The sequence below is a fragment of the Callorhinus ursinus genome, unplaced genomic scaffold, assembly GCF_003265705.2.
Source record: "Callorhinus ursinus isolate GAN/ISIS: 27379988/994484 unplaced genomic scaffold, GSC_fseal_2.0 scaffold31, whole genome shotgun sequence".
Taxonomy (NCBI): Eukaryota; Metazoa; Chordata; class Mammalia; order Carnivora; family Otariidae; genus Callorhinus; species Callorhinus ursinus.
In genome coordinates this window covers 12,618,786-12,632,603 of record NW_027397093.1, presented here as the reverse complement: position 1 = coordinate 12,632,603, position 13,818 = coordinate 12,618,786, and the positions used below count along the sequence as shown (strand labels likewise).

The window sequence follows — 13,818 nt, the reverse complement described above, 5'->3', positions numbered from 1 at the left end:
GATCCTGGGGTCCTGGGATTGAGTCCCACATCGGGCTCCTGGCTCAGTGGGGAGTCTGCTTCTGCCTCTTCCTCTGCCTCTCCCCCTACTCATGCTCCCACTCTCTGTATCTCTGTGTCTCAAATGGATAAATAAAATCTTAAAAAATAAAATAAAAAATATATTAGCTACTCACGTTTCTCCTACTATAAGTTGGCTTTTGTTATCTTTAATCCATTTTTCTATTTAAAATCAGCTCTTAAGACCAAGTTGAAATGTTTTCTATATAATTACACTGTTTTAAATATTTGTCCTTGATGAAACAACTCTTTCAATGGACTCTGATATGAAATCAAGGGTCCCTAGTTTATCTTTTTATTTTGAGTTTTTTTTAAAGATTTTATTTATTTATTTGAGAAAGAGAGAATGAGAGAGAGAGAACTTGAGGGGGGGGACAGTCAGAGGGAGAAGCAGACTCCTGGCTGAGCAGGGAGCCCGCTGCTGGACTCAATCCCAGGACTCTAGGATCATGTCCTGAGCCGAAGGCAGTGGCTTAACCAACTGAGCCACCCAGTCGCCCATATCTTTTTTTAGATATTCTGTTTCAAAAATCATTGCTCAGAGCTTCTGGGTTGGTGAAATGTGGAGATGGGGGGAGAAGGGTATGGCGAGAGAGAGCATAGAAGCTCCATGTCCTTTCCCACATACCTTGCCTGATGTACCTCTTCCATCTGGCTTTTCCTGAGTTTCTGACACTGTCTCCAAGTAGATGGTTATCCGAATTGAGTTGAATTCCTGCACACCCTGCTGGTGTCCAAGGATTGCTTATTGGTGGACTGGGAAACCCCTTCACACACGTTGGAATTAGGTCCAGGAACCAAAAATAGTTGTTATGTGTCAGGAAAGGGAAATTGGCACAGAGGAATGATCCCAGGTGAGATTTGGAACAGTGATCATCAATGAACCATGAGAGTTGTCCAGCCAGCTCCTCAGAAACCCAAACACAGTTTTCGTAAAGAGACTATGTAAGAAAATTCACATGAATAAACTACACCTGGATGAGTTTCAAATGTCAGTTTCACTTTAAATGGGTTTAAAATACATTTCATATCAAATCATGACCACAGGAGCACAGATCTGTCAGATGCAAAAGTCTTTAATAACAACCTCTGTGTCAAAACTTCTGTCTCAACTTAAAAACACATATCTAGTCCAAAAAAACCATTCCTCATTTTCTGCCTTCTGAAAGTTTGTACACTGTTTTGTTATATTTTATGGACTCAATATGTTCTCTGTATAAATTCAGATTGGTGATGCATTTCAGCAGCTGAAACATATTTAGTATTTTAAAACCAAATCATTTACTTCATGTGTAGACCTCATGTCTAGATAAGGAGCCATTTTTAGCTTGTGGTTTATCATATCAATGTTGCCATACATTGTTAGCAAAATATTGTCCCAATGACAACATGTTCATACACTACTAACTTGGGAAATACAGTTGACCTTTGAACAACACAGGTTTGAACTACATGGGTCCACTTATATGTGAACACAATACTGTGAACACAATACTGTAAACACAAGTCTACTTGAAAGATTCTCTTCCTCTGCCCCTCCCCCCCACTCTCTGTCTCTAAAATAAGTAAATCCTTAAAAAAAATACATTATATAATACATATATAAAATAGGTATTATTCAACTGTTATTGGTAAGGCTCTGGTCGACAGGCTATTAGTAGTTAAGTTTTTGGTGAGTCAAATGTTACACACGGATATTTGATTGTGCAGGGGTCAGTGCCCATAATGCTTGCATTGTTCAAGGGTCAATTGTACAGTTCTTTTTTTTTTAAAGATTTATTTATTTTAGAGAACACAAGAGGGACGAGGGGCAGAGGGAGAGGGAGAGACAGAATCTCAAGTGGACTCCCTGCCAAGCACGAGCCTGACACAGGGCTCAATCTCATGACCTGAGCTGAAACTAAGAGTTGGCTGCTTTACTGACTGAGCCACCCAGGCACCCCAAATTGTACAATTCTTAAACTGCCCTTGTGTTGCTGGCTTCTTCTTAGTTGGTTTTTAAAGCCAGTCAAGGTGGTGGTTTTGTTTCTTAGTGGCCATGCTTTATATGTGAGGTGTACTCTGGATTAGAGATGTTGTAGTTTAGTAATAATGCATATTAAATAAGGAAAATCATTCCTCTGTAAATGAGGTAAGTGCACATTAGCAGTAGTCATTCTGTATCATACTTGACATTTGGCAGTCATGTTCAACTGCCTGTTCATGATATAGGGAATCCTGTCTTTGACAGATTATTTTGCCAGATGTCCAGGGTTTCCTTCCCAGATGGAGCAGTGTGAGTCACATGAGTCTGGCCTTGATCTTAATGGAGGTCAGTTTATATATAGTTTGTAGAGCTGCCAAGTAGAAAACAAAGATTTCATGAAGTTCATCCCTCGCTATGCCTTATGGGACAAACTTTTTGCTTCTTGTGCTCTGTTGTGCAAATGTCTCAGATGGGTAGTAAAGAAGCCTGAGAGAGAAAGGACAGGGAAGTCTTTTTATTGTTTTTTTCAGTGTGGAGGTTTGTTCTGCCCCAAGGAAGGTAGTGTATTCTAGGAAAAAGGACAGCAAACTTAGCGTATTTATTGCTCTAGTTGTGGTTTCATTTTTTATTTCATAGGTTTAGATGTTCACCAAGACTTTTCTCATTTATATTTATTAAATGGAGGTAATATTGCTTCTCCTGTGTACCTGTGAGAGATGTCAGGATAGGCAAATTTGGGGCTCTTCTTTTACTGCCCTTGTAGAAGTAGCATGTGACTGCATAAAATACTATTAAAAAAGCCAAAAGAAAGCAGCAAGTATTGCCAAACAGATAATATTACTGAGGAAGCTGATTATCCCCACTGTCAATACTCATGTTTCTAGAAGTTTCCAAATTATGGTTACCTTTTGATTGAGCCATTTGTGTATAATACTTCTAGCGGGTGCTATAATAAGATTATGAAGAATTAAAAGATGATATAATTCATAAGTCTTGCGTTGTAGAATGTTTCTATTCTCAAGTACTTTCATAACTTTTCCTTTATAGTTAATTGAAAAACCTAAGCAGGGATTTTTATACCTATTTGTATCATATACTGTTGGCAGACATAATCATTTCCATATGTATATCACTTTATAATTAAAAAAAATCTTTCATACATTACCTCAGAGTGCAGAGGTTAAATTATGTGTTGAGGACATAACACTATTTAGTGACCAATTCAGATTTGAATCCAGAGCTTCTTGGTGTCCATCCCATCAAGATGTCTGTTTTTGTTTGTTTGTTTGTTTGTTTTAAGATTTTATTTATTTAGAGAGCACAAGCAGGGGGAACGACAGACGGAGAGGGAGAAGCAGGCTCCCTGATGAGCAGGAGCCCAACTTGGGGCTCGATCCCAGGACCCTGGGATCATGATCTGAGCTGAAGGCAGATGCTTAACCGACTGAGCCACCCAGGTGCCCCCATCAAGATGTCTTGATGGAGAGAATAATCTACAGTAAATATGGAATGTGCTTTATGCTCGAGTGCTAAGAAGATGCAGGCATTAATAAAGTTGAGAGAACATTCTTCCCTTAGTACTGTATCAGTAGTTGTGTAGCTAGCACTCTGCTGGTGGTAATAACTGTGAATAGCAGCAAAACAACGAAACTTATAAGCACATTGGAAGGACAGACCTGAAGCAAGTATATGCAGTCTTAAGTTCTTCATTCTGTTTCAGGTTTTGCCTGCTGCATGGGTCACAGTAACCATCATTCTGTTGCAGAATTGGAGGCCTGTTAAACCCTCTAGTTTGCAGACCTTTGGTGTGTGTTCATTGCAGCTGAATTATAGCTGCTGTGGCTGACTTACAAGCTTGGAGTTTATGGTAATAGAAACTTTAAATGTCCCAAAGGGTGGAAGGAGCCCTTTTCTTAAGAGAGCAAGGTCAAATATCTATTTTGAGTTTGAAATGGAACAACAGGCAGTTTCTGAGGGATGCTGTTTCCAAGTTCAGAGAAACTATAGTTATGCCACTATGTGTAAATCTGGCGGTTTATATGTGTCATGTGGATATAAATTTCTTTTCTGTTGAAAGGCTCTAATTTTAAGCAAGAAGGTTTAGTGTCTCTGATGTGATTTTTCTTTTCTTTTTTCATTTTTAAAATATTTATTTTGAGAAAGAGAGAGATTGTGTGCACACAAGCAGGGGGGAGGTGCAGAGGGAGTGGGAAAGAGAATCTCAAGCAGACTCCCTGCTGAATGCTGAACCCGACTTGGGGCTCTGTCTCACCACTCTGAGTCATTACCTGAGTAGAAATTAAGAGTCAGACACTTAACTGACTGAGCCACCCAGGTGCCCCTCTTTTCTTATTTTTAAAGTTAGTTCAAATCTGATAGATTGTAGGATTTTTTTTTTTTTGACTGAATACCACTTAGTCTTAGGCCCCTTAGATTTGTATTGTTTACAGATCTCTCTAATGAGATAATTTTCACAATTTAAAATGATCTATGAACATGATTATCCTCCCTAAAATAAGAAATACCCAAAACGTGAATATATGATACAAAAAATTTAAATGAGGTGTCAATACTAACAGCAACAATACCATTTACATTTGTTGAGCACTTACTAAGTAGTGGGTACCAAGAACTTCCTGTATTTGCTAATTCTTTATAAATAAACAAGTCATAGTTTATAAAATGCCTTATCATCACAATTCAGCATTCATGGAAATGTGAAGATGGTATTCATTTTAACGGATGAGGGATCTGAGGCTCAGGTTGTGATACTACACGTGGTTATGATTTATTGGTTATAATTTATTGAGCATCTATTCAGTGCCTGGCACTGTACTAAACACTTTACTTGCATTGTTTTATGTAGTCCTCAAAACCACACTGTGAAGCAAGTACTATTTTCACACATTTTTTCCAAATGAAGAAACTGAGGTTTACTTGCCCAAGATTACATAGCTAGTATTAGAGTAGGCGGAGTCACTTCTAGCTTATGAGAAGCCTTTGTTTGAAATAGAAAAAGGTGCCCCCTGTGGTGAACCAATTAAATAACTGAAACTTCTGGGCTGCCACACTACCCTAGGTAGTAGCCTGGGGGCTTGTGTTCGGTGTCACTTCTTCCAGCACGGGTAGCCCCCATTCCAGGGTGGATGGCTTGGTAAGCTGAACGGAGGCAGAATTTCAGCCCCATTTTGCTTTCTTGGCCAGGTGCCCTTGTACTGTATCTAAACTTTGCCACTCTACACAATGATCTTAAAGCTAGGATTTCAATCCAGGTGTGTCTGACCCCAGAGCCTGTATTGTGTTTAATAGCACACTGCCAGCTAAGGGCAAAGTTGAGACTTTGACCCACGTTTTTCTGACCATAAACATTTTGCTCTTTTTGTTATGTACCATTTGACTTACAAATGGCACCGGTGTCCCATATTGTGCTATGCCCATTGCCTAATTCCATAGGCATTGTTTGCTAAAGATTTCTAAGGCCTTGGGGCGCCTGGGTGGCTCAGTTGTTGGGCGTCTGCGTTCTGCTCAGGTCATGATCCCGGGGTCCTGGGCTTGAGCCCCACGTCGGGCTCCCTGCTCCGCGGGAAGCCTGCTTCTCCCTCTCCCACTCCCTCTGCTTGTGTTCCCTCTCACTGTGTCTCTCTCTGTCAAATAAATAGATAAAATCTTAAAAAAAAAAAAAAGATTTCTAAGGCCTTAAAAGAGGAGAGCTAAAGAATTATAACCTCACATGTGTCATAACTCAATGTGTTTTTCGTTAAATGTAGCTCAAGACTTGTATTGAATTCCTGGTTTCACCACCCAGTTCCCTATATCACCTTGACCAGATTAGGGACAGAATATAGTATAATAATTAAGAGCACGGACTGTGGAATCAGACTACCTGGGCTTAAATTCTAGCTGTTACTTTACTAGTAATGTGAACTTGGGCAACTTCCTTACTGTCTTTAAGCCTGGTCTGTAATAGTGGAAGTGGAGTGGAAAATAATAGTTCCTAACCCAATGAGTTGTAGGAATAACTAGATGAGCTAAGTATATAAAGCACTTAGAAAAGTGCCTGGCACATAAATATAGTAACTGCTATTTATTTTATTTATTTATTTATTTATTTATTATTTTTTTGTTTATTATTTTTTATTTATTGACAGAGCGCAAGCAGGAGGAGCAGAAGAGGGAGAGAGAGAAGCAGACTCCCCACAGAGCAGGGAGCCCAACGCGGGGCTCTATCCCAGGACCCTGGGATCATGACCTGAGCTGAAGGCAGACGCTTAACCGACTGAGCCATCTAGGCGCCCCTAGTAACTGCTATTTAATTAATTGCTAGCTGGTGTTGTTATTAATATTACATCATTTTGATTTTGGGCCTATAAGTCAAAGCAATTTGATTTGCTGAAACATAAACAATGATCTAAAATATTGTCTCTTGGGACTTTTTCTTGCCAGATGGAAGTTTTCAAAGATTGTGTCTAAGTATTACTTTAGGAATACTAGCCCAATTGAACCCAGTTCCTGAAAGAGGTGTGCATGAGCCATCTAGTACTCTCCATTTTTTTCCTAGAATAATGTTTGTACTGTACTGTATCAATCTATATTTGTACTGTTAGCATTTAAGAATTGCATTTTCAGGGGCAGCTGGGTGGCTCATTCGTTAAGCGTCTCCCTTCGGCTCAGGTCATGATCCTATGGTCCTGGGATCGAGCCCTGCATTGGGCTCCCTGCTCGGCGGGAAGCCTGCTTCTCCCTCTCCCTCTCCCGCTGCTTGTGTTCCTGCTCTCGCTAACTCTCTGTCAAATAAATAAATAAAATCTTAAAAAAAAAATTGCATTTTCAGTAGATTGCTCTAAGTTATAGCCACCAACAATTACTCATACATAAAAAATTTCTTTTGGATTGTGAGCCACTTTGGGGAGCCTCTGAAGAAATTGCATAATTCACTGGATGAATGAGAGTCCTGATTCTTGGAGGTTATATAATAGCATTATCATTGCTTGTTGTATTCATTGTCTGTACATGTATTGACTTTTAATACTTTAATACTTTTGTTTAATACTTCAATACTTTTAATACTTTTGCTGTATTTAGAGAACATCTCAATCTGAGAGACTCCCTGGTTGACATTACTTTGTCATAGCTAGCATGTTACCTGAGTTGCTTTTGCTACTGCCATTTCATTCACTGACCTTCCGTGTCCACTTTTTATCCCCTCTGCGCTCCACATCCTGATTTCAGCGTGTGCCCTGAGAAGTCAGAGTTAGGATCTCACAGTCCATGAATTCAAGATTAAGATTTTTACTTGAGGAGGCATATTAAAGCACATAAGTATATGAAAAAGCTAATTAACATTTCGAAAAACAGTAAATGATAAAATTGCTAAGTAAGTTTTTTTTTTTTTCTTCAGTCAGTCTCACTAGGAAAATGGAAACGCTCAGGTATTTACAACAGAAGGAATTTGATGCAGGAAAAATATAACACAAGGCAGTGAAGGGGCTGAGAGCCAAATAAGATGGCGGGCGACGTAATCTAGAGATTGACAACAGGAAGTCACCACCAAAACCCCTACCAACTGAAGAAACACAGGGAGGTACTACATTTTTGTGTAGTGAGTACAAACATTGTTTCAGGGGAAAGAAAAAAAATAGAATATTTAATTTGTGCAAGTACAAATTTAATTGTACAAGTATAATGTGATCCATCTCTCTCTTTTTCCCTTCCCTCCAAAAAGCACAGAAAACCCCATAAAAATTGCTATTTTTGAATAGGAAGTTTCTCACTTTTTCTAGGAGGTGCCAGCCTGCATGTCAATGCTAAAGGATAAAAATTGGAATAACATCACCTAGTTTTCCTTTTTTTTAATCTCTAAAAAGAGGAAAAGAATTTAATGCCTAGCCAAAGTTGGTCTGAGGAGTAATACTTACCAAATATAAGCCAGTGTTTTTCCCCCGCTGAAGAATTTTGTCCCCCCACCCCCCACCCCGTGAGAATGTTCTTTGAAAACAACCCTCTATACTGTATGATGTCTTCAGATAGAGTTGTATAGTAGTATTTGGCACCCAAAGAAATGATGTATAAAATCTCTGCCATCCAGAGAAAGTGAAATGTAATTATTAAAGTAATCTATTTCTCTTTTCTGAAAGCATGAATAGACAACTTTCAGTTACTGGAAAGAATTATCTAACCCCAGCTTGTCTGTGGGTGGATGAGCCTCATTGATTAGTGTTGGTCAAGAAATAAGCCAATGACTTTGCTGAATGTGTCAGTTTCTTGGCTTTCCCTAAAAGCAGAAATCACAAAACTATAGAGCTAATTAAACCCTGGCTTTCATGGCTCTATTTAACCTATTTCCCTGGCTTTGAGAACTTCAGTCATTTTAAAAAGTTTCCCCTTTCTTTAATACTATTTAAATTTTCTATTGAAAACAATTTTAAGGCGGATTTAAGAAGTAATGTGAGAGAAGACAATGATAATACATTTAGAAACAGAAGTTTCAAAAATGCAGTATTATTTAATGGAATGAGCTTCAAAGTTAAAATGTTCAAATTCTGTAACTCTGCCTCTATTCAGTTGTGTCATTAAGGTTATGTTGCTTAACTTCTCCGTGTCTGTTCCTCTGGTCTCCGTGTAGGATCGTAGTACTTTTACTCATCTTAGAGACTTGGCTTGAGATATGACTGAAATTTATAAACTTTGCTTTAAAATAAACTCTCAGTGCAAAAATAAAGTAACACAATTTGTTATGGACTGAATGTTTGAGTGCTCCCAAAATTCAGATGTTGAAGTGCTAACCTCCAATGTGACTATATAGTATTTGGAGGTAGGTCCTGTGGGGAGATGATAAAGATTATGTGAGGTTGTAAGGGTGGACCCCTAATCCAGCAGGGCTGGTTCCCTTATAAGAAGTAGAAGAAACACTAGAACTCACAGTGCGTAGGTGGCTGTGTGTAAGCCAGAAAGAGAACTTTCACAAGAAACCAATTCTTTCAGACCATCATCTGAGACTTGTGGCTTCCAGAACGGTGAGAAAATAAATTTCTTTTGTTTAAGCCACATAATCTATGGTATTTTGCTATGGCAGCCCAAGTAGACTAAGATACTCTTGATACTCCATTATCCTTAAATCCTACAAAATTTTAAAATCTTGTTTCAAGAAATGGCTTTCTTGAAAAACCTGGTTATAATACTTACAAGTCACACTGTAATAGAAAGGAGTATTTAGTGAGTAGTTACTTAGCGCCAGGCATTATTTTATTTTATTTTATTATTATTTTTAAAGATTTTATTTATTTGAGAGAGAGAGAATGAGAGATAGCACGAGAGGGAAGAGGGTCAGAGGGAGAAGCAGACTCCCTGCTGAGCAGGGAGCCCGATGTGAGACTCGATCCCGGGACTCCAGGATCATGACCTGAGCCGAAGGCAGTCGCTTAACCAACTGAGCCACCCAGGCGCCCCGCCAGGCGTTATTTTAGATGCATTTTTAAAAAGTATTTAAAAATTTTAATCCTCAGAAGAATCATAGGTGGCATTTTTGTCCTTATTTTACAGACAATGCAGCTAAGACTTGACCAAGGTCAGTTAGTAAGTGATAGCACTGAGATTCAAACATAGTCCCTCTGAAGTGTTTTAATTATATCTTAATTCTTCTAAGTTTCTACCAGCCATACTCAGTTCAGTAGAATGCCAGGCAGAATACAAAGGTTAGTGCCGTCCTAGGATATTAGAATTAGGAAAAGGTTTAGATACTTCATCTAATCTAACTTTGTTGTGTTAGGATGAGAGAACCAAGGACTAGAGTGTTAGTGAGGTGACTTAAAGCTGCAGAGCTAATTAGTGAAGTGAAGACAAATGCTGCCAGTGTTTTGCTGTCCATTTTTAAGGCTGTGTAAATACTAACCATTAGTAATGAGGGGCATCAGAAGTTGTTGAACAAGAGGTTTGAATTGCATATGGAATGAGTCTTAAGCCACAAAATGAGCCTGAAATTTAGAGTCTTTCTACTTTTTATCTCCTGAAGAATGGAAGTATCAGTTGATAGGAAAGATGCAAAGGGCTGATATGATTTACAGTCTTATCTTCATCTTAAAAAAGGTATTTTAAGGTACAAAGAAAACGAGGTTATCTTATGGCCAGAATACCTCTTCTTACCTTGTCACATGATGGGGATGTTTGGTATTTCATGATAGCTTCTGCCATTCCTTCATGAGTACCTGCCAGTCTGAAAACTCTTTGTCAAAGTGAAAGCTGACTTTTCCCAAATTGTGCTTTTGAATAGTAGAATAAACTATATAAGGGTTGACATAAGAAATTTACTTTTTACTTTTTGACTTTGCAGTTGAATTCCTATCTCTACTACTTTTGAGCTTTGTAATGAATCTCAGCAAGATACTTAAATCCTCTGGGCCCCTACATCTATTCCCATAAGGATAGGTAGAATCACCTTTGTAGGTGATTGTAAGGGTAAGAATACTGCAGAGGTGGGCACATATTATGCCCTCAAAAATGTCAGTTGATATTGTGAATTATAGTATTGAGCGTGCCTCTGAAGAGGGAAAAATAATGCCAAGTTTAGAGGGTTGTGAAATGGCAATTTCTGAATCCTTGATTTAAGAGATGAACTTCTAGTAGTGATTTATTTTGTCACATACTCAAGAGATTTAAGTTAAAATCACAGTGCATAAATAAAATAGTTCTTAATGGATCTTGGGATTGATAGAACTAAAAACATGTTTCTGATGACAACATATGTGTGATTTAAAAAAATAGGGTATGTGATATGAAACAGGAAAATTGATAAAACAAAAAAAGGCTATATATGTGCAAGTTCCATGGGAAGACTGTGTCAGAGTGAGTTCTTGTCCTGTTAATAAAAGGAGACAAATCAGAAGAAGTAAACCAGTATTAATAAATCTCTTTGCCTGCAATGACTAGTGTAGAATGAAAGCAATTCATATTGCCACTTAAGATTCTGAATTGAAGAAGGATGTTTTAATTATAGTAATAAGGATCTTTAGAATTAAATTATGAACATGTATCAGTTCTAAAATACTGTTGAGCATCTCTATAGACAGCAACTGTGCTAGGTATTAGGAAAACAATTTTGAGTAAGATCGAGCTCCCACCCTTGAGCAGACATAGACAGTAATAGTATAGCATCGTAAAAACGGTGCCCCAAAATACTAGTATTTTACTGCTGCTGTAATAAATTACCATAAACTTAGTGGCTTGAAAAAACAAAAATTTATTATCTTGCAGTTGTGTTTGGTCAGAAATCTGACATGGATTTCACTGGGCTAAAACTTGGGTGTCAGCAGGGCTGTGTTCCTTCAGGACACTTTACAGAAGGATTTATTTGTCTCCCTTTTCTAGTTTCTAGAGACTACGCATATTCCTTGGCTCATAACCACTTCCTCCGTCTTCAAAGCCAGCAGCAGTGGGTTCGGTTCTTCTGTCATTATCATCTCTCTGGGTCTCTGCCGCTGGGAAAGTTTTTCTGATTTTAAGGACTCCTGTGATTACATTGGCCTACCTGGGTAATCCTGGATGATGATTTTAAATCCTAATCTCAAAGTCCTTAATCACATCTATTAAGGTCCCTTTTGCCATGTAAGGTAGCATATTCATGGATTTTTGAGGATTTAAGTGTTGACATACCTGGGGGCAATTATTTTGTCTACCATATCAAGGAAATATGGAAGAACACAAGTTGGGCACCTAATCCAGTTTAGGGGTCCAGGAAAAACTTCCAGGAGGAGATCAGGTGGGTCTTGAATTGGGTGAAGGAGGAATATTGAGAAGTGGCCGCCAGGTAGGTATCAAGATGAGTAGGAGAAAAGCATTTGAGTTAGGGGAGCTATATGAGTGTCTAAGGGAGTATAAAACAGCATGGCTTATTTTTTAAGGAACTACAAATTAGTTCAAGGTGTAGTGTGAGATGGTGGGATGGGGAGAGAGGTTTGATTATGGTGGTATTTTGCATACTGTCTTTAGAGTTTGGGATTATCCTATAGGCAGTGGCATGACATTGAAGGGTTTAAAACTGAGGAATTATGTGATCAGATTTCACTTTAGATAGATCATTCTCAGCTGTCATGAGAAAGAATAAGACTGGAGGTAAAGAGACAATGGGAAAGGCTGTTACTTTTGTTCAGCTGTTGTCATATATTACTCAGTTGGTTAAGTTTTTGGCTTAGATGACTGGGTTATACAATCTGAGACAGAAGAATACAGAAAGGTTTGAGAAATATAAGGTAATAATAATACCCCCCGCCCCTTCAATACACACACACAAAGAGAACCACCTGATAGTGAGTTAATCTAAATTCTTAAATTCTTTCTCTAAAAGTAGCCATTTACCATTAGTAAGTAAGCAAACAGTTTATTAGATTCAACTGTTAGATTTTTCTATTCTTAAGAGCATCCACTTTTTTCCCCCTCTTTGTCATCCACTCCACATTTACATAATGTTGACTAGCCACATATTTTGCCTTTCCCTTCCCTGTGGCTTTCACTTCCACTAAATGATTTAAGGAATCAGGGCATTGTAGAAGTATATTCCAGTTTACTTTCTCTTCCTTCTTTGTGCTGTGGTGATTGAGCCAGTTTCTGGTTTGCCAAACAGTCCATTAATTCAATTTAATGGGCGGTATAATCTTGGCCACAGAAAGAATTGTTACTTCAAGATATCAAAAAAACCCAAAAAACTGGGGGAAGATGGTTGCTGATAGGGAGTAGAAGTTACATGTAGACATGGTATTTTTTCCTTGTGGTTATGCAGCAGTTTAATGTATTGCATAGCTAGGAATTCCAGTTATTTTGAAAGGTGAACTTGTGCTTGGTCTGGTAGCTGAAAGGTAGCATAACATTGTAGCACACATGCCCAAATATTTTCTGTTCACCAGCTGGACTGAGAGTTCCTGCATACACTGCTGTAACTACAAAATGTTCAAGTGTTAATTATACCTTTTCATTAGGAAGAGTATGCAGTAGGGAATAATCATAATTTGAATTTAAATGGCTACATTCCCCTAAACAGATTTCAGGTTATATTTTCAATATTTCTAAATGAAAAATGGGGCACAGTCTACTTACAGTAACTAAGAAATGTGATTGCCATGAAGTTCTAAGTTGATTTAATTATTTTTTGGCTATATGAAGAGAATGGGATTTTTCAGGGGATTTTCTGAATTTCTATATAGCACAAGTTCACTGTAGATACTTTGATTAGTAGCCACTACATAGAGTCATTAATGACCATAAATTTGTAGAGTGGGATAAAAATGAGAGACGTGGATGTGATTTTTGACTTTAGGAACAATGAGATACTAGGGCTGAGAGAACAAAGGTCTTGATGAAAATACTGTCCTTTACCCAAACAAACTCAGTCTATGAGAATTCAGTTGTTGATAGCATAGCATAGTTAACTTGACTGACCACTTACAAATGTATTAATGAAAACAGATTTGTTCATAATGTTGCAAAATCTGCAAATGGTTTCCTTAGAGGTACTGTAAAAGATGAGAGATGATGGGAGAGGGTAATGAGTAAGGGGAAAGGAAAAGTTTATTAGCCTTTTGTGCTCCTCCTGGAAAGTTACTAATACCTGGAATGTTCTTAGGTTTAAAAGATTATTTTATTAACCTGTAGGGTTTTCTGTTGCAAATATTAAAAGCGAATGACTTCATCAAGAATAAGGAATCCCTTTTTTCACCTGTGGTGAAAGCTTACAGAAGCTCTAAAACTTTCCAGAATAAAAATAATCTATTATTTTTCATTCCTTAAAGTGTATTTCCATTGGAATAA

The 13,818-nt window shown here is 38.0% G+C and overlaps 1 protein-coding gene across 2 annotated transcripts in view; it reads left to right on the top strand.

The window, feature by feature from the left end:
• Positions 1-13,818, top strand: part of MCU (mitochondrial calcium uniporter) — a 199,257-nt gene that overhangs the window by 56,622 nt on the left and 128,817 nt on the right. The window lies entirely within an intron of this gene.